Source organism: Argiope bruennichi, chromosome 5, assembly GCF_947563725.1.
Source record: "Argiope bruennichi chromosome 5, qqArgBrue1.1, whole genome shotgun sequence".
NCBI lineage: Eukaryota > Metazoa > Arthropoda > Arachnida > Araneae > Araneidae > Argiope > Argiope bruennichi.
The window spans coordinates 18,938,473-18,960,334 of record NC_079155.1 but is presented as its reverse complement, the minus strand read 5'-3'; the positions used below and the strand labels follow the sequence as shown (position 1 = coordinate 18,960,334).

Genomic DNA, 21,862 nt, shown 5'->3' with positions numbered 1-21,862 from the left:
AGTATATATATAGTTTTTATTTAGATGGAATTTTTTTTTCTGATTTAAATAGAACATTTGGATTCTCTATTTGGATTTTTAATAAAATTAAACTTACTAATTTTTCCTTTTATTCTTTATACTAAGTAAAGAAAACTATACAATTTTAGCTTAATTATAAACATTCACTTTTTTTTTTTTTTTTTGCAGTTTCAAAAAATAGGTACGTTTCTGTTCCCAATAATATTTTTATTTTGTCTCTATGTCAATTAGAAGCCAAGTTAAAATAAATTATTAACAAGTAAATGATGCTTATAAGCATTTAAAAAGTTTAAATGCATTTTCTGAAGAACAAACTTTTCATAATTCTACTGTAAGAAAATCATGATATCTAAAAAAAAAAATCAAGATATCTTAATGAAATTTATAATTAGTGCTCGTTATGTTATGTAAAATGTAACGAACTATGGATTTGATGTTAAATGTTCTAGAACTGTATTTATGATTCTTTAATGTAAAAAATGTTGAAAAAAATTTCAAAATTTCATAGACAATTTCGTGTATTACACTCAAAAATTTTATTTTTGAATATAATTCTTAGATAATATTTCATTGTACTCTAAAATATATTACATACATAATGTCACAAAGAAAAATGAAAAACTGTAGCAATTTTTTTTTTCTCTAGAACAATTTTCGTTTTTGTAAATAAGTGCTAAAATTTACATCAAAATCTGCTCTTTCTTCTAAAGCTATATATATATTTAAATAATTTCACCTTTATTCTTTATTTATCCTTATATTAATAAAAAAAACATTATTAAACAAAGTATTAAAATATTGTTGTTGTTGTTGTTTTACTTTACTTTAAATATTACTTAAATACTTTAAACATTACTTTAGAAATCTAGAGCATTTTCTGCTACTCAATATATTTTCTGCTACTAAGTCAATAATATATGACTTAGTTAATGAAAAAATGGACATTTTAAAATCTTTTCTTATAAATATTTTTTGAGGTATTTTTTTTGTGAATTTTAAAATTATTTCAAATAATTTTTTTCTGCATACTGTATGTAAATAAATGAGAATTTTCCTTCTTCGGATGAAAGAATTGCAATTTTTAGTATGAACAAGGCTATATAATGAATGGAGTCCAATTAGAAATAAGTCCAACATTATTTTTTGTGTGACTTTAAATATCTTATACTACTATAGAAAAAGTCCCAGGAAGATTTAACTTTGTATAGTTTTTAGTTTTCGTGTTAAGTTGTACTCAAATTTACACAGTGATAAAACTTTACACAATGTATTATTAATTTACTTGTACAAATGTGATGGGTAATGTACAAATGTAATGCATGCCTTGATGTACAAATGTAAATATGTTTAAAATGTGCAATATAATACATATGGTTGTGGATGAATAAAATGTACTGTATGGCTTGATATATAAATGTAATGTATGGCTTGTAAATGCACAAATGTAATGTATGTCTTGACAAATAACTAGTACAAATTTTACACCATGTATTATTAATTTACTTGTACAAATTAACGAGTCATTTATAAATGTAACGTATACATGGCTTGATGTACAAATGTAAATATGTTTAAAATATACAATGTAAATATATATATGGTTATAGATGATTAAAATGTAATGTATGGCTTGACACATGACTCGTACAAATTTTACACCATTTATTATTAATTTACTTGTACAAATAATGAAGAAAATTTAACATTCATTTTTCTGTCAGCTTAAATTTTCTCATACTACTATGGACAAACATCGGGAAGCTATAGCTCTGCATGGTTTTTGAGTTTTCGTATTCAGCTGTACTAGGATACACATAATGATGAACTTTCTATGGATGAATTTCGTCAGAAATTTATATATACAAAACACTAACGTGCATAACTGTTTTAACGTAATACATAATTTGTAATCATTAATTTTTAATATTATGAAATTTAAATGCATCCATTACAACATAAAATCAAGTGTTTTTGTCAATTTAAAAATTAAAATTAAAAATGCTTTTTTTTGGACAGTATTTCCGAAGTAGGATTTTCAATACCGCTTTTATTTTGTAATGTGAATATATTTTTTAAATCGCGTGCGTTTTAATTTGCTTTTGTAATAACTTGATCATGACCGATCAAATAAGAGGGTAGCGTTGAAAGACAATTTCTTTGTTTACAGCCCTATGTACATAAGAACAGCTCGTTCTCATCTAGGTTACTATGATTGATAATATTTACAACACGGTTGAAAGTAAAACATGAATGGTTCCTCGATTAATTAGGAGAAGCAACCTCACAAGAAAAGCTAACAGGCTGTTAGCGCATCCGGCTACTCTAGGAGTAGCTCTAGGAATCCACCGATCTTCATCGAGTGGGTCTTACCTCAGAAGCCCGAATCACCTGACCTGTCCTCAAAATGACTCTCTCTGCTCTGCTTTCTCCTCCAAAAATCACCGCATTTTATTTTCAGTCAAATCTCCGCCTCTCATTTTCACACTGGTGCCCTTTATCTCCCTGTCATCCAATAGCTGTTCAGAAAAATCCTCAATGGCCTCCAGTCGATCGTGGGAATGTCCGTTCATGATCCATCCTCGTAGCTGACCATTCACAATGAAAAAAAAAAAAAGATTTACATCCGAAGGGTTTGACACTCTTCCCCTTTGAAGATACGATTTATTTCCTTGGAACGACGAAAAACGCAAGTGTGGTTCTTTATTTGGTCGCAACTAATGGCCAGATGACCCTACTCAGGGAGAGGATCCCTCATCTGGCAGTCTGGAGGCACTTAACAATGTGGATGTATTACAGTTTTTGACAGAGCTGGTCGAAAATGCCAATTTTCAAGTATGGGAACCAAGGAACGTTAAGCCACGTCCAACAACCGGAATCTTCTAGCAGGGCAAGCGTTCCCCGTTTTCCTTCTCTTGCGGTTTCATGGGGTCTTTTGATGCCTGTCCAGTATACCGAAAATTTGATAGGTCAATACAGTGGTTAAAGTGGCGTTCCTACGACCTGTCCAGACGACAGATGAGGCACGCGTCCCCCCCTCCCGACAATTTGTCGGTAAACTAGACAGGCATGAAAGCACCCCAGGAAACCGCAAGAGGGGCTCAAGGGGGGAACGCAACGCGTGGTCCGTCTGAAGATTCTCCGGTCGTTGGAACACCGCTTAACAGGTGTCTCAGGACAAGTGAGCTGAATCTTTACACTTTCCTTTATTCAGCTAAATTCATGTTGTTGTTTTTTATTTTTCGATCTTAGTAAATAACAAAGGGAAATTTAAATAAAATATATATGTATGCATTCCGCATTAATATTTAACAGCCTAAAAAGTCAATAATCTAGGGGAACAAGCAGATCGCCGAAGGCGGCTATTTTGATTTAAACCGACACATTTTTCTGGAATACGTCGGAAAATTTCATCCATCTTCGTCAAGACATTTCAGTTCTTACATTGCTAAGAATGCCCCTATTTGCAGAATCTTAACGCATGTAATACAAATTTAATATTCTAATGATAAAACCATAGTCCAATATTCATCGTTGCAACTCTTCGCGTTTTTAAATTATCGTGGCCGCATGCAAGAGGACGGACAGACAAGCAGACTTTCCATTTTCAGATTTCATCGAAAATGAGATTAATTTCTATATCAAAACATTCTTTTGTATTGAGACCATAAAATCTGATGTCATCCCTTTTGGACAAGCCGTTATTATCGTATTCACAAACCAACATAAAGCCTCTTTTTTTCACAGCATTTTCTCTTTATATATTTCGTATACAAATCATACAACAGGAAATATGCATATAATATTCAAAAAAAGTCATTCTCTTAGAATTTTAAATCCAATTTTGCAAATTTTTGGAAATGATCTTCAGGGAATGTAAATTTCACCCTAGACATGCCAACCCATTGAGTCAAGAGTAAGCAGCATTTAGCATTCATTTGATGGGCACGATTGGATGCATTTGATCCAATCCAGTTTTACATTCTTTGAAAACTCTGAAGGGTACAAATTTCACTTTAAATATGCCAATGAATAAAGGCAACGAAAACCTCATTATGTTTCTGATGTGACAAAATGGTCACGAGCCACTTCATAATTTGGAATATAATTATAATTTGTAAATTTAAGTGAAATATTAAAATTAAATTGAAAATAATTTAGACGAGCGCATAAAGTTCTAAAGTCATGGAATTCGATATAATTATTTATTTAATTGTTATGATCGAATTATTTATAAAGAATTAATATTTTGATTATTTATAGGGGAATTGAAAACTTAATGGATTTATGTTGCATGCGTCTTATTATGGAGACTGATTTAATTAACTATTTTGGTTAGATATTTTGAAAAAAAAAAAAAAAAAAATCCAGAAAAATTTCACGTGTGTAGCTAGCTTATCGTAGCTATCTAAGGCATAAACAGGAAACTTTTGATAAACTTTAATCCACCAAACTAGCAATGAAGTTAGAAATTCTCGGTCTTTTAAAGATAGAAAAATTAATATAAATATTGCCAATTGCAGCACTAAGTCTTTTCCTAGAGTTGTTCACAGCAGGATCATATGCTGGCTGTTGCAATAACTTGTTGCGAATCTTCGATAAGTTTCCGAAGAACTCGATGGATGTTCTTTTAATAAATACCGAAACAGATTCAATATGGTGGTCATCATGAAGTATTTTGCTTCTAATATATCTGGGTACATTAACAATCTTCATCAGATGTTTATTTTGGAAAACATGCAACTTCTTAATGTTGGGGGTGGAAGTGGCTCCATAAATTTGAGAACCATACATTAAAACTGGTCTTAAAATGGCTTTGTAGAGCAGAATCTTGAGCACAGCCGATAGCTTATTTCATAGTGGAATTAAGCTATTTATTAAAACGTTATCGTAGCTTTGGTGAGGGTTGCTTTAATATGACTAGTAAAGGTTAATTTTGCATCTAAAACTAACCGTAAGTAATTGTACTCATTTACCAGAGAACTGCGGCACGCGTATTTATGTGGGTTGACTTTTAATTTCCAGCCGATGAGCCAGCACTGTGAAAGAGTTGTGTATTGTTGTAGTTGTTTTGTGACAAATTGTGGATCCCTATGCTGTATAAGAATAGTGGTTATCTTCTGCATAGCTAAATGACAGTTCCTAGTTCCTGATCAGGTGTTGACTTAAATATTTAAAAATGTTGGAGAGAGCAAACTTTCTTGCGCACAACCCCTCAGGATTGGTCTGGGGGTAGAAATTATGTCGTTTACTCGTATCCTTAAAATACGTGAAAATAGTTATAAGTGTAAAATTTGATAAATTACGCCAAAAAAAAATTTTTTTTTTGCATTGTTTCATTATTAGTCAACTTATTAAACAACACAAGCCGCCTACCCTCGGCGGGACTCAAACCCGCATTCCTCAGTTTAGGAGACCGGTGCCTTATCCAATTGGACCACGAGGGCTCAAGAATTATGAGTAAACAGCATTCAACATTCAGTCGAGGGGCACAGTTAGTCCAATCCAGTTTTGCAATTTCCAAAAATAAATCGACATTGCAGTTATCAGTCACTTAAAAAGGAGCCCTCGTAGCCCAATTGGATAAGGCACCGGTCTCCTAAACCGGGGATTGCGGGTTCGAGTCCCGCCGAGGGTAGGCGGCTTGTGTTGTTTAATACGTTGACTAATAATAAAGCAATGCAAAAAAAAAAAAAAAAAAAAAAATTCATCCTCCAGACCAATCCTGAGCGGTTGGGCGCAAGGGAGTTTACTTTCTCCAATTCTTTTTAACATTTATGTTAACGATCTACCCAGAGCTAGTAATTGTCATTTAGCAATTTTTGCAGACGATACCGCTATTCTCACACAGCATAGGGATCCACACATAGTCATAGCAAACATACAACAGTACACGACCGTTTTACAGTGCTGGCTCATCGACTGGAAAATAAAAGTCAACCCAAGTAAATGCGCGTGCCTCCTATTTACTAAAAAACTGGTAATGCTTGATTTAGCCCCTATCCGAATTTTCGGCCAACCCGTCCCCTTCGTAAATGAATATAAATACCTAGGGTTAGTTTTGGACGCCAAATTAAGATTTAATAGTCATATTAAATCAGCCCTCTCCAAAGCTACTAGAATGAGTGTTAAACTCAACAGCTTCATTTCTCCTCGGAGCAAGCTATCGATTAGGCTCAAGCTTCTGCTCTACAAAGCTATTTTAGACCCATTTTAATGTACGGCTCCCAAATTTGGGTGGGGGTGGGGGTGGCTTCCGCCACTAACATCAAGAGGTTGCAAGTTTTTCAAAATAGGCACCTGATGAAGATTGTAAACGCTCCCTTGTGTATCAGGAGGAAAATTTTATATGACGATCTCAAAATTGAACCTGTTTCGGAATTTATTAGAAGAACATCCATTAAATTCTTCGAAAAACTACCTCAGATTCGTAACAAGTTACTTAATTTACTTGCATATGATCCAGCAGCCTCTAGCTCGAGGACAGCTGCGATAGACAATGTTTACATTCACTTTCCCTCAGTTAAAAAGCTGAGAACTCTATTACCAATCTGGTGGATAAAATTCTCAAAATTATTTGTTTTGACCTCAGATAGCTACGAAGCTACACGCGTGAAATTTCTAGAAATTTTTTCTTATCAGTAAATTAGCAAAATAGACAAATCAGTCCCAATAGTTAGAAAGGCACGTGCAACGTAATTCCATTAAAATTCTCTATACTTACCCCATAAATAATCTAAATATTATTTTAATTAATTGTATTATAAATATTAATGAAATGAATCAAATACCAAATCTCATGACGTTAGAGCTTTATTGCGCTCGTCCAAACTAGTTTCAATTAAATTTAACTTTTCCCTAAACTAACAAATTAAAGTAACTATTCCAAATAATGATGTGGAGGTGCTCGTGACCACTTTGTCACATCGCGGAACTCCGAAACATCACGACGTTGCCGTTGCCGTCACTGAAAAAGAACAACACCAAGTTTGATTATCAAAATTATTTTAAGTCATGACTATTGAATTCCGAACTAATAGACAAATATCTGCAGTTTCTGCATTGTTGACAGTTTTTCTGCATTGCGCAAATGTGCATTTCCAAAATAAATATTTCCATCTAAATTTTATGATTACTTTCTTAAAATTTAGAAATAACTTTATTTCTATAAATTTTTTAGAAAGAATCTGGAATTTTGTAATTTTAAAAATGATTGCCAGAGAAATATTTTACTTACAGTGTTATATTATACGCATAAGGGCGTATAATAATTAATTTTTTTTAAAAAATTTTCTGCTACCAATCTATGGATGTGCACTTTTTTCTATAATCTCACATGTTTACACATCTGATACTTTTCTGTGTTAAGATTCGTAGTACAGTTCAGTTATGGAGAATATTGGAAATTAGACCTATGAGATAAAAGAAAATGAAATTTTTATATGACGAATTTATTTAGTGACTAAAACTAGAGGGAGTGAGTGATCTGCCCACAATTTTATAACACACTCTCCTCCTGCCCACCGTGCTCCCGAGTCCCACACATGAGCATTTTGTACTTTGTAGTATAGTTAAGAAAACCGAGAATGCCTTTAGTGTAGAAAATCAAGAATGCATTATAATATGAAAAACCGAGAATGCATTTGATATAAAAAAAACCAAGAATGCATTACAGTATAGAAACCCAAGACTGCATTATAGTACAGAAAATCGAGAATGCATTATAATATGAAAAACTGAAAATGCATTATAATATTAAAAAAACCGAGAATGCATTTGGTATAAAAAAAACCAAGAATGCATTTGGTATAAAAAAAAAACCAAGAATGCATTACAGTATAGAAAACCAAGACTGCATTATAGTACAGAAAATCGAGAATGCATTATAATATGAAAAACTGAAAATGCATTATAATATTTAAAAAAACCGAGAATGCATTTGGTATAAAAAAAACCAAGAATGCATTTGGTATAAAAAAAAACCAAGAATGCATTACAGTATAGAAAACCAAGACTGCATTATAGTACAGAAAATCGAGAATGCATTATAATATGAAAAACTGAAAATGCATTATAATATTAAAAAAACCGAGAATGCATTTGGTATAAAAAAAACCAAGAATGCATTTGGTATAAAAAAAAACCAAGAATGCATTACAGTATAGAAAACCAAGACTGCATTATAGTACAGAAAATCGAGAATGCATTATAATATGAAAAACTGAAAATGCATTATAATATTAAAAAAACCGAGAATGCATTTGGTATAAAAAAAACCAAGAATGCATTTGGTATAAAAAAAAACCAAGAATGCATTACAGTATAGAAAACCAAGACTGCATTATAGTACAGAAAATCGAGAATGCATTATAATATGAAAAACTGAAAATGCATTATAATATTAAAAAAACCGAGAATGCATTTGGTATAAAAAAAACCAAGAATGCATTTGGTATAAAAAAAAACCAAGAATGCATTACAGTATAGAAAACCAAGACTGCATTATAGTACAGAAAATCGAGAATGCATTATAATATGAAAAACTGAAAATGCATTATAATATTAAAAAAACCGAGAATGCATTTGGTATAAAAAAAACCAAGAATGCATTTGGTATAAAAAAAAACCAAGAATGCATTACAGTATAGAAAACCAAGACTGCATTATAGTACAGAAAATCGAGAATGCATTATAATATGAAAAACTGAAAATGCATTATAATATTAAAAAAACCGAGAATGCATTTGGTATAAAAAAAACCAAGAATGCATTTGGTATAAAAAAAAACCAAGAATGCATTACAGTATAGAAAACCAAGACTGCATTATAGTACAGAAAATCGAGAATGCATTATAATATGAAAAACTGAAAATGCATTATAATATTAAAAAAACCGAGAATGCATTTGGTATAAAAAAAACCAAGAATGCATTTGGTATAAAAAAAAACCAAGAATGCATTACAGTATAGAAAACCAAGACTGCATTATAGTACAGAAAATCGAGAATGCATTATAATATGAAAAACTGAAAATGCATTATAATATTAAAAAAACCGAGAATGCATTTGGTATAAAAAAAACCAAGAATGCATTTGGTATAAAAAAAAAACCAAGAATGCATTACAGTATAGAAAACCAAGACTGCATTATAGTACAGAAAATCGAGAATGCATTATAATATGAAAAACTGAAAATGCATTATAATATTAAAAAAACCGAGAATGCATTTGGTATAAAAAAAACCAAGAATGCATTTGGTATAAAAAAAAACCAAGAATGCATTACAGTATAGAAAACCAAGACTGCATTATAGTACAGAAAATCGAGAATGCATTATAATATGAAAAACTGAAAATGCATTATAATATTTAAAAAACCGAGAATGCATTTGGTATAAAAAAAACCAAGAATGCATTTGGTATAAAAAAAAACCAAGAATGCATTACAGTATAGAAAACCAAGACTGCATTATAGTACAGAAAACCGAGAATGCATTATAATATGAAAAACTGAAAATGCGTCATAATATAAAAAATCGAGAATGCATTTGGTATAAAAGAACCAAGAATGCATTACAGTATAGAAAACCAAGAATGCATTATAGTATAGAAAGCCTAGAATGCATTACAGTATAGAAAGCCTAGAATGCATTATAGTTTATAAAACCGAGAATGTATTATAGTATAGAAAACCGAAAATGCATTTTGGATGCTTTTTCTTTTGATTGATTGAAAACAAATTTTTACAAAGAATTAGTTATATTAACGTCCCGTTGAAAAGCAACACTAGGGCTATTTTTGGGACGGACCTCGTCATTTTGAACCGCGGTCAGATGACGAGGACGACACCTGAGCTGTCTCCCCCCCCCCCTCTCCACAAAATGCATTATAATATTAAAAAAACCGAGAATGCATTTGGTATAAAAAAAACCAAGAATGCATTTGGTATAAAAAAAAACCAAGAATGCATTACAGTATAGAAAACCTGAGTTAATTAGTTATATTAACGTCCCGTTGAAAAGCAACACTAGGGCTATTTTTGGGACGGACCTCGTCATTTTGAACCGCGGTCAGATGACGAGGACGACACCTGAGCTGTAGGAGTAGCTCTAGGAATCCACCGATCTTCATCGAGTGGGTCTTACCTCAGAAGCCCGAATCACCTGACCTGTCCTCAAAATGACTCTCTCTGCTCTGCTTTCTCCTCCAAAAATCACCGCATTTTATTTTCAGTCAAATCTCCGCCTCTCATTTTCACACTGGTGCCCTTTATCTCCCTGTCATCCAATAGCTGTTCAGAAAAATCCTCAATGGCCTCCAGTCGATCGTGGGAATGTCCGTTCATGATCCATCCTCGTAGCTGACCATTCACAATGAAAAAAAAAAAAAGATTTACATCCGAAGGGTTTGACACTCTTCCCCTTTGAAGATACGATTTATTTCCTTGGAACGACGAAAAACGCAAGTGTGGTTCTTTATTTGGTCGCAACTAATGGCCAGATGACCCTACTCAGGGAGAGGATCCCTCATCTGGCAGTCTGGAGGCACTTAACAATGTGGATGTATTACAGTTTTTGACAGAGCTGGTCGAAAATGCCAATTTTCAAGTATGGGAACCAAGGAACGTTAAGCCACGTCCAACAACCGGAATCTTCTAGCAGGGCAAGCGTTCCCCGTTTTCCTTCTCTTGCGGTTTCATGGGGTCTTTTGATGCCTGTCCAGTATACCGAAAATTTGATAGGTCAATACAGTGGTTAAAGTGGCGTTCCTACGACCTGTCCAGACGACAGATGAGGCACGCGTCCCCCCCTCCCGACAATTTGTCGGTAAACTAGACAGGCATGAAAGCACCCCAGGAAACCGCAAGAGGGGCTCAAGGGGGGAACGCAACGCGTGGTCCGTCTGAAGATTCTCCGGTCGTTGGAACACCGCTTAACAGGTGTCTCAGGACAAGTGAGCTGAATCTTTACACTTTCCTTTATTCAGCTAAATTCATGTTGTTGTTTTTTATTTTTCGATCTTAGTAAATAACAAAGGGAAATTTAAATAAAATATATATGTATGCATTCCGCATTAATATTTAACAGCCTAAAAAGTCAATAATCTAGGGGAACAAGCAGATCGCCGAAGGCGGCTATTTTGATTTAAACCGACACATTTTTCTGGAATACGTCGGAAAATTTCATCCATCTTCGTCAAGACATTTCAGTTCTTACATTGCTAAGAATGCCCCTATTTGCAGAATCTTAACGCATGTAATACAAATTTAATATTCTAATGATAAAACCATAGTCCAATATTCATCGTTGCAACTCTTCGCGTTTTTAAATTATCGTGGCCGCATGCAAGAGGACGGACAGACAAGCAGACTTTCCATTTTCAGATTTCATCGAAAATGAGATTAATTTCTATATCAAAACATTCTTTTGTATTGAGACCATAAAATCTGATGTCATCCCTTTTGGACAAGCCGTTATTATCGTATTCACAAACCAACATAAAGCCTCTTTTTTTCACAGCATTTTCTCTTTATATATTTCGTATACAAATCATACAACAGGAAATATGCATATAATATTCAAAAAAAGTCATTCTCTTAGAATTTTAAATCCAATTTTGCAAATTTTTGGAAATGATCTTCAGGGAATGTAAATTTCACCCTAGACATGCCAACCCATTGAGTCAAGAGTAAGCAGCATTTAGCATTCATTTGATGGGCACGATTGGATGCATTTGATCCAATCCAGTTTTACATTCTTTGAAAACTCTGAAGGGTACAAATTTCACTTTAAATATGCCAATGAATAAAGGCAACGAAAACCTCATTATGTTTCTGATGTGACAAAATGGTCACGAGCCACTTCATAATTTGGAATATAATTATAATTTGTAAATTTAAGGGAAATATTAAAATTAAATTGAAAATAATTTAGACGAGCGCATAAAGTTCTAAAGTCATGGAATTCGATATAATTATTTATTTAATTGTTATGATCGAATTATTTATAAAGAATTAATATTTTGATTATTTATAGGGGAATTGAAAACTTAATGGATTTATGTTGCATGCGTCTTATTATGGAGACTGATTTAATTAACTATTTTGGTTAGATATTTTGAAAAAAAAAAAAAAAAAAAAAATCCAGAAAAATTTCACGTGTGTAGCTAGCTTATCGTAGCTATCTAAGGCATAAACAGGAAACTTTTGATAAACTTTAATCCACCAAACTAGCAATGAAGTTAGAAATTCTCGGTCTTTTAAAGATAGAAAAATTAATATAAATATTGCCAATTGCAGCACTAAGTCTTTTCCTAGAGTTGTTCACAGCAGGATCATATGCTGGCTGTTGCAATAACTTGTTGCGAATCTTCGATAAGTTTCCGAAGAACTCGATGGATGTTCTTTTAATAAATACCGAAACAGATTCAATATGGTGGTCATCATGAAGTATTTTGCTTCTAATATATCTGGGTACATTAACAATCTTCATCAGATGTTTATTTTGGAAAACATGCAACTTCTTAATGTTGGGGGTGGAAGTGGCTCCATAAATTTGAGAACCATACATTAAAACTGGTCTTAAAATGGCTTTGTAGAGCAGAATCTTGAGCACAGCCGATAGCTTATTTCATAGTGGAATTAAGCTATTTATTAAAACGTTATCGTAGCTTTGGTGAGGGTTGCTTTAATATGACTAGTAAAGGTTAATTTTGCATCTAAAACTAACCGTAAGTAATTGTACTCATTTACCAGAGAACTGCGGCACGCGTATTTATGTGGGTTGACTTTTAATTTCCAGCCGATGAGCCAGCACTGTGAAAGAGTTGTGTATTGTTGTAGTTGTTTTGTGACAAATTGTGGATCCCTATGCTGTATAAGAATAGTGGTTATCTTCTGCATAGCTAAATGACAGTTCCTAGTTCCTGATCAGGTGTTGACTTAAATATTTAAAAATGTTGGAGAGAGCAAACTTTCTTGCGCACAACCCCTCAGGATTGGTCTGGGGGTAGAAATTATGTCGTTTACTCGTATCCTTAAAATACGTGAAAATAGTTATAAGTGTAAAATTTGATAAATTACGCCAAAAAAAAATTTTTTTTTTGCATTGTTTCATTATTAGTCAACTTATTAAACAACACAAGCCGCCTACCCTCGGCGGGACTCAAACCCGCATTCCTCAGTTTAGGAGACCGGTGCCTTATCCAATTGGACCACGAGGGCTCAAGAATTATGAGTAAACAGCATTCAACATTCAGTCGAGGGGCACAGTTAGTCCAATCCAGTTTTGCAATTTCCAAAAATAAATCGACATTGCAGTTATCAGTCACTTAAAAAGGAGCCCTCGTAGCCCAATTGGATAAGGCACCGGTCTCCTAAACCGGGGATTGCGGGTTCGAGTCCCGCCGAGGGTAGGCGGCTTGTGTTGTTTAATACGTTGACTAATAATAAAGCAATGCAAAAAAAAAAAAAAAAAAAATTCATCCTCCAGACCAATCCTGAGCGGTTGGGCGCAAGGGAGTTTACTTTCTCCAATTCTTTTTAACATTTATGTTAACGATCTACCCAGAGCTAGTAATTGTCATTTAGCAATTTTTGCAGACGATACCGCTATTCTCACACAGCATAGGGATCCACACATAGTCATAGCAAACATACAACAGTACACGACCGTTTTACAGTGCTGGCTCATCGACTGGAAAATAAAAGTCAACCCAAGTAAATGCGCGTGCCTCCTATTTACTAAAAAACTGGTAATGCTTGATTTAGCCCCTATCCGAATTTTCGGCCAACCCGTCCCCTTCGTAAATGAATATAAATACCTAGGGTTAGTTTTGGACGCCAAATTAAGATTTAATAGTCATATTAAATCAGCCCTCTCCAAAGCTACTAGAATGAGTGTTAAACTCAACAGCTTCATTTCTCCTCGGAGCAAGCTATCGATTAGGCTCAAGCTTCTGCTCTACAAAGCTATTTTAGACCCATTTTAATGTACGGCTCCCAAATTTGGGGGGGGGGGGGGGGTGGGGGTGGCTTCCGCCACTAACATCAAGAGGTTGCAAGTTTTTCAAAATAGGCACCTGATGAAGATTGTAAACGCTCCCTTGTGTATCAGGAGGAAAATTTTATATGACGATCTCAAAATTGAACCTGTTTCGGAATTTATTAGAAGAACATCCATTAAATTCTTCGAAAAACTACCTCAGATTCGTAACAAGTTACTTAATTTACTTGCATATGATCCAGCAGCCTCTAGCTCGAGGACAGCTGCGATAGACAATGTTTACATTCACTTTCCCTCAGTTAAAAAGCTGAGAACTCTATTACCAATCTGGTGGATAAAATTCTCAAAATTATTTGTTTTGACCTCAGATAGCTACGAAGCTACACGCGTGAAATTTCTAGAAATTTTTTCTTATCAGTAAATTAGCAAAATAGACAAATCAGTCCCAATAGTTAGAAAGGCACGTGCAACGTAATTCCATTAAAATTCTCTATACTTACCCCATAAATAATCTAAATATTATTTTAATTAATTGTATTATAAATATTAATGAAATGAATCAAATACCAAATCTCATGACGTTAGAGCTTTATTGCGCTCGTCCAAACTAGTTTCAATTAAATTTAACTTTTCCCTAAACTAACAAATTAAAGTAACTATTCCAAATAATGATGTGGAGGTGCTCGTGACCACTTTGTCACATCGCGGAACTCCGAAACATCACGACGTTGCCGTTGCCGTCACTGAAAAAGAACAACACCAAGTTTGATTATCAAAATTATTTTAAGTCATGACTATTGAATTCCGAACTAATAGACAAATATCTGCAGTTTCTGCATTGTTGACAGTTTTTCTGCATTGCGCAAATGTGCATTTCCAAAATAAATATTTCCATCTAAATTTTATGATTACTTTCTTAAAATTTAGAAATAACTTTATTTCTATAAATTTTTTAGAAAGAATCTGGAATTTTGTAATTTTAAAAATGATTGCCAGAGAAATATTTTACTTACAGTGTTATATTATACGCATAAGGGCGTATAATAATTAATTTTTTTTAAAAAATTTTCTGCTACCAATCTATGGATGTGCACTTTTTTCTATAATCTCACATGTTTACACATCTGATACTTTTCTGTGTTAAGATTCGTAGTACAGTTCAGTTATGGAGAATATTGGAAATTAGACCTATGAGATAAAAGAAAATGAAATTTTTATATGACGAATTTATTTAGTGACTAAAACTAGAGGGAGTGAGTGATCTGCCCACAATTTTATAACACACTCTCCTCCTGCCCACCGTGCTCCCGAGTCCCACACATGAGCATTTTGTACTTTGTAGTATAGTTAAGAAAACCGAGAATGCCTTTAGTGTAGAAAATCAAGAATGCATTATAATATGAAAAACCGAGAATGCATTTGATATAAAAAAAACCAAGAATGCATTACAGTATAGAAACCCAAGACTGCATTATAGTACAGAAAATCGAGAATGCATTATAATATGAAAAACTGAAAATGCATTATAATATTAAAAAAACCGAGAATGCATTTGGTATAAAAAAAACCAAGAATGCATTTGGTATAAAAAAAAAACCAAGAATGCATTACAGTATAGAAAACCAAGACTGCATTATAGTACAGAAAATCGAGAATGCATTATAATATGAAAAACTGAAAATGCATTATAATATTTAAAAAAACCGAGAATGCATTTGGTATAAAAAAAACCAAGAATGCATTTGGTATTAAAAAAAACCAAGAATGCATTACAGTATAGAAAACCAAGACTGCATTATAGTACAGAAAATCGAGAATGCATTATAATATGAAAAACTGAAAATGCATTATAATATTAAAAAAACCGAGAATGCATTTGGTATAAAAAAAACCAAGAATGCATTTGGTATAAAAAAAAAACCAAGAATGCATTACAGTATAGAAAACCAAGACTGCATTATAGTACAGAAAATCGAGAATGCATTATAATATGAAAAACTGAAAATGCATTATAATATTTAAAAAAACCGAGAATGCATTTGGTATAAAAAAAACCAAGAATGCATTTGGTATTAAAAAAAACCAAGAATGCATTACAGTATAGAAAACCAAGACTGCATTATAGTACAGAAAATCGAGAATGCATTATAATATGAAAAACTGAAAATGCATTATAATATTAAAAAAACCGAGAATGCATTTGGTATAAAAAAAACCAAGAATGCATTTGGTATAAAAAAAAACCAAGAATGCATTACAGTATAGAAAACCAAGACTGCATTATAGTACAGAAAATCGAGAATGCATTATAATATGAAAAACTGAAAATGCATTATAATATTAAAAAAACCGAGAATGCATTTGGTATAAAAAAAACCAAGAATGCATTTGGTATAAAAAAAACCAAGAATGCATTACAGTATAGAAAACCAAGACTGCATTATAGTACAGAAAATCGAGAATGCATTATAATATGAAAAACTGAAAATGCATTATAATATTAAAAAAACCGAGAATGCATTTGGTATAAAAAAAACCAAGAATGCATTTGGTATAAAAAAAACCAAGAATGCATTACAGTATAGAAAACCAAGACTGCATTATAGTACAGAAAATCGAGAATGCATTATAATATGAAAAACTGAAAATGCATTATAATATTAAAAAAACCGAGAATGCATTTGGTATAAAAAAAACCAAGAATGCATTTGGTATAAAAAAAAACCAAGAATGCATTACAGTATAGAAAACCAAGACTGCATTATAGTACAGAAAATCGAGAATGCATTATAATATGAAAAACTGAAAATGCATTATAATATTAAAAAAACCGAGAATGCATTTGGTATAAAAAAAACCAAGAATGCATTTGGTATAAAAAAAAACCAAGAATGCATTACAGTATAGAAAACCAAGACTGCATTATAGTACAGAAAATCGAGAATGCATTATAATATGAAAAACTGAAAATGCATTATAATATTAAAAAAACCGAGAATGCATTTGGTATAAAAAAAACCAAGAATGCATTTGGTATAAAAAAAAACCAAGAATGCATTACAGTATAGAAAACCAAGACTGCATTATAGTACAGAAAATCGAGAATGCATTATAATATGAAAAACTGAAAATGCATTATAATATTAAAAAAACCGAGAATGCATTTGGTATAAAAAAAACCAAGAATGCATTTGGTATAAAAAAAAAACCAAGAATGCATTACAGTATAGAAAACCAAGACTGCATTATAGTACAGAAAATCGAGAATGCATTATAATATGAAAAACTGAAAATGCATTATAATATTAAAAAAACCGAGAATGCATTTGGTATAAAAAAAACCAAGAATGCATTTGGTATAAAAAAAAACCAAGAATGCATTACAGTATAGAAAACCAAGACTGCATTATAGTACAGAAAATCGAGAATGCATTATAATATGAAAAACTGAAAATGCATTATAATATTTAAAAAACCGAGAATGCATTTGGTATAAAAAAAACCAAGAATGCATTTGGTATAAAAAAAAACCAAGAATGCATTACAGTATAGAAAACCAAGACTGCATTATAGTACAGAAAACCGAGAATGCATTATAATATGAAAAACTGAAAATGCGTCATAATATAAAAAATCGAGAATGCATTTGGTATAAAAGAACCAAGAATGCATTACAGTATAGAAAACCAAGAATGCATTATAGTATAGAAAGCCTAGAATGCATTACAGTATAGAAAGCCTAGAATGCATTATAGTTTATAAAACCGAGAATGTATTATAGTATAGAAAACCGAAAATGCATTTTGGATGCTTTTTCTTTTGATTGATTGAAAACAAATTTTTACAAAGAATTAGTTATATTAACGTCCCGTTGAAAAGCAACACTAGGGCTATTTTTGGGACGGACCTCGTCATTTTGAACCGCGGTCAGATGACGAGGACGACACCTGAGCTGTCTCCCCCCCCCTCTCCACAACACACTACACCACACCAGCGGGAGGACGTTTGACTTGACGGATTTAACGTGCAACAGACCCCCTTATACGACGGTTCTTCGGCGGAATGGGGTCTCGAACCTGAAACTCTACGGCTCACAAGCCAAGACCTTACCACCAGGCCACCGTGACCAGAAAATGTACAGTACAAGTGTCTTTGGAATTTCTCGCAATAGGCGATGGGAGGGATGAGCAGCAGACTTGACAGATCATTGATGATCTGTCTAGTCAAGAGCGTTCATATAAACTAGAAATTGGCGAATTTGGTCAGCGAGGTAGAATGGGGAAATGGATTTGTTTTTGTTTTGTCAATTATTACATATATATGTGTGCGTGTGTATAATGATATCTCTTAATCTAATTTAAATCTTAATTCATTTCCTAATTTTTGTCTTAATTTAATCCATATTAATTTCATTCTAAAATGTTCTCTTGATTGCTATTCCACTTTTTTGATTTAATTAAATGCAACATTCTTTTAAAGATATCTAAATTTACCTTTCCTAAGACTACACATGTCAAAGAAATTTCTGTCGGAATCTCATAGTAAAATCACTGAAGGGAAAAATTTTGGTCCCTTTTGTTCTTTTTCATTTGTATCGCAATGTAAACGGACGTCAGTTTTATCATCGCTTTCGTCCTGTACAAATGAATTCTTCCTTGGTGAATTGAATCGAAGTTAACATTTCAAAAGTTTCTTCTATTCGACTAGCAACAGCTAGAATATGTTTTACACACACACACACACATATATATAATTATAACGGAACACTATCACTTTAAATTGCTGATTTTTTTGTTTTTGACGTGGTTTATGTTAAAAACACAACATAAAAAAGGATCGAGGATAATTGCAAAGTTAATATTTTCTTCCTGGCACTTCGCATCTTTTCACAGCCAGAATCTGTAATAATTCGAAGGGAGAGTCCGGATTTGATTACTTTCGAAACTGACCTAAGATGACTGCCAGTAATGCTGGAAGAAACAACAGACTTATTTCCTTTCATAAATAAAAATAATTGGGGTGGTGGGGTGCGGTGTAAATGGTTTATCGATACAGCAGAAATAATTATCTGCCATTGTAATGTTATGATTCGTTATTGATGGTAATACCAATGGACTGGATTATATATCAAAAGTAAGACTTAAAATAAAAATATTAGGCTATGAAAGTTTAATTAAAAATTCTTTCAAAAGTTTTATTAAGTACTTTTCTAAATACATTGACGTTTGCTGGCTTACATCACTGGCTTATATGCTACTAAAAATAATTCGTCCGCGACAGGATTCGAACCTGCAATCTTCTGATTCGAAGTCAGACGCCTTATCCGTTAGGCCACGCGGACTACAGACAGTAGTACTCTTCTGAAAGTCAATACCAAAACTTATGGGTGTAACCCAATACCAATGACCTGATATCGGCTAATTAGGAAGAAACGTAACAACACCTCTTAAAGGGGCAAAGGAAAAAACATCTATCAGCAATGTAATAGGTGATTTGAAGGGCGACATGAAACTTAAACCCTGCAGACACTTTTTGACAATGGAAGATTCTGGGCTGCCTTTTCACCATCACAGCTTTCCAAAACATTATACTTTTATTTCATTTATGGTATAAGCAATTAAAACAACATGCAGTGCGAGAGACTGAATTAACAAAATGTTTGATTAAAAATTATTTTAAGAACGTTTAGTTCCATTAAATAAAAATTGATTTTAAACAAGTGGTAAAATATTTACAAATAAAATATAGCAATCCAGATACTTTAAAGCAAAGCTTTCCAGGGCTATTGACTTGCTAATGAGGGCACATATTGGAAAGGAAATTACAAAATTTAAGAAGTGATACGTTCAAATAATTTATTTATCTAAAATAGGGCCTGATTATACCCTATAGGGAATCTTTGATAATGCAAGAATTTGGAATCCTGTTCAATTTCCTCTCTCCAACTTTTAGAAAAGTTTTTTATTGATTTTAACTTGATTCTCATTTATCGGCTTTTAAAGCAATAATATTGCGACAGAAATGATAAAACATTTCATTTCGATTTACCTTCGCGAGCAGCTAGTTTTAGTATTTCAAGTATAAAAATCATTAAATTTAAAAACGATTTTAAACAAAATGATAAAAAAAAAAAAACCCGCAAAACTTTTAAAACACATTCGAAATACTTCAATACAAAGTTTACCAAGGCTGCTTATGAATCACTTTAAAAATCAAAAAAAAAAAAAAAAAAATCAGCGGGAGTGGTTTTCTCAAACTTTCTTGCATACTGTCTAGTTGAAAGTGTTATAGAACGCTTTGAATGGTATTGGCGTACAACAGTTACGAAACATTAATCTTTGGCATGAATTTAGCATTTTTACGGAATCAGCATAGAGTGATCCTTGGTAAGTTTTTTTTTTTTAGGGGGGGGGGAGGGATTAATTCATGATTTGTGGATAATAATAACCGAAAATCGAATTTGTGTTTTAAACGACTTTTTTTCGAAGAAATTGAAATTAAAATTTGATACAAAACTGTGCTTGTAGTTCCGAAAATTAAAAATTAAATTCGATATATATAAGTTATTGTGTTGTGACTTATGGCACTTCACAAGCCCGCAGACAGTTATCTGTCAACGATTTAAGCCGAGTGAGCGTCTCTTGTTTTTTCAGTAGTGCCAACTAGGGCCAAGAGTCCGACTTAGCTACTTCATGCGTCACATTCACTTGCGTAACCCCCTTTTTACAGGAGGGCACATTCACACACCTCACAGATAGAACACAGAAGAAAAACAACCATGCCCGAACCGGGACTCGAAGCTGGGACGTCCAGGCCACGGGGAAAACGCGCTACCCCGATGCCAGGACGTCGGCAGCTCTTGTGTTTTTTAGTTATCGCACTTATGTGTTTCTGAAAGTACAGATGGCCAATCCCTCGTTAAATTTACCTCAAAATTTGATAGGTGTCTACAATATAGAGGTTAAATATGCATTCCGAATTTCATCTATCTAGCTCTCTCCGTTTTGTGGTTGTCGTGTTAACTTATATTCCAAAAGGGGATTGACATACGTCCTCAGAGTGGATTTTGCTCGGAACTTGACAGTAATCTAAAAATTCGGTGTAAAGACTATATACCATATTTCTCAAAGCATTTATGGGTTATCCTTGTCGCAGACAGACGGTCGGACATTTTCCAAAAATATGTTTCTCGAACTCAAGGAGGTCTAAAACGTGAAGATTCGTCAAATTTTTGAGTTCGAATTTTTTTTATTATTATAATATTTTCTCTATGTACTACGTATATGAGATAGTAAAAAAAATGGACCACATCTATCATTAAACATGAAATATATCTAATGATAGATAAATGAAAAAACTGCTAAGTCAATGCAAACATTTTTTTTTTTTTTTTTTTTTTTTTTTTACAAAATGAGCCGCGTTGTCCTGAAAATGTTTAAAAGTGTTAAAATTTTCGATTTGACCAGTAAAAATAATGTTAGCCGTTTAATAATATAAAATCAATATATTCATCAAGCATCTCTTTTACTTTTAGTAAAGATAGCTAACATTTTTTTACGACATTAAAGGCATCGCGAACAAAAATATGAACAAAGACATATGAGATGCTAGGAGAAGGCACAGAATTATAATTAAAAACTAGCCGCCTTTGGCGACCAGCCGGTTCGCCAATCTTAATGTTCGTTAAAATTTTAATAAATATTTTATGCGATTCCTACTTTAATAGCTTCTTCATCAAAATATTTTAAAACTTCAAATTTTGATATATAATTCACTCATAATATTATAAACGCCTTCAGTCATAACGTAATATGTATCTCTCTAATTTTCTGTTAGCTCCT

General features: G+C 32.8%; 3 non-coding genes across 3 annotated transcripts; 2 read left to right on the top strand and 1 right to left on the bottom strand.

Annotated features, from left to right (window-relative positions):
- Positions 1 to 5,582: 5,582 nt before the first annotated feature.
- On the top strand, positions 5,583 to 5,656 carry Trnar-ccu (transfer RNA arginine (anticodon CCU)). Its single transcript has one exon. It is a non-coding gene; the product is annotated as a tRNA-Arg (tRNA).
- A 7,701-nt stretch (positions 5,657 to 13,357) lies between these two features.
- Positions 13,358 to 13,431, top strand: Trnar-ccu (transfer RNA arginine (anticodon CCU)). Its single transcript has one exon. It is a non-coding gene; the product is annotated as a tRNA-Arg (tRNA).
- A 5,858-nt stretch (positions 13,432 to 19,289) lies between these two features.
- Trnar-ucg (transfer RNA arginine (anticodon UCG)) lies at positions 19,290 to 19,362 on the bottom strand. The gene has a single exon. It is a non-coding gene; the product is annotated as a tRNA-Arg (tRNA).
- Positions 19,363 to 21,862: the final 2,500 nt, after the last annotated feature.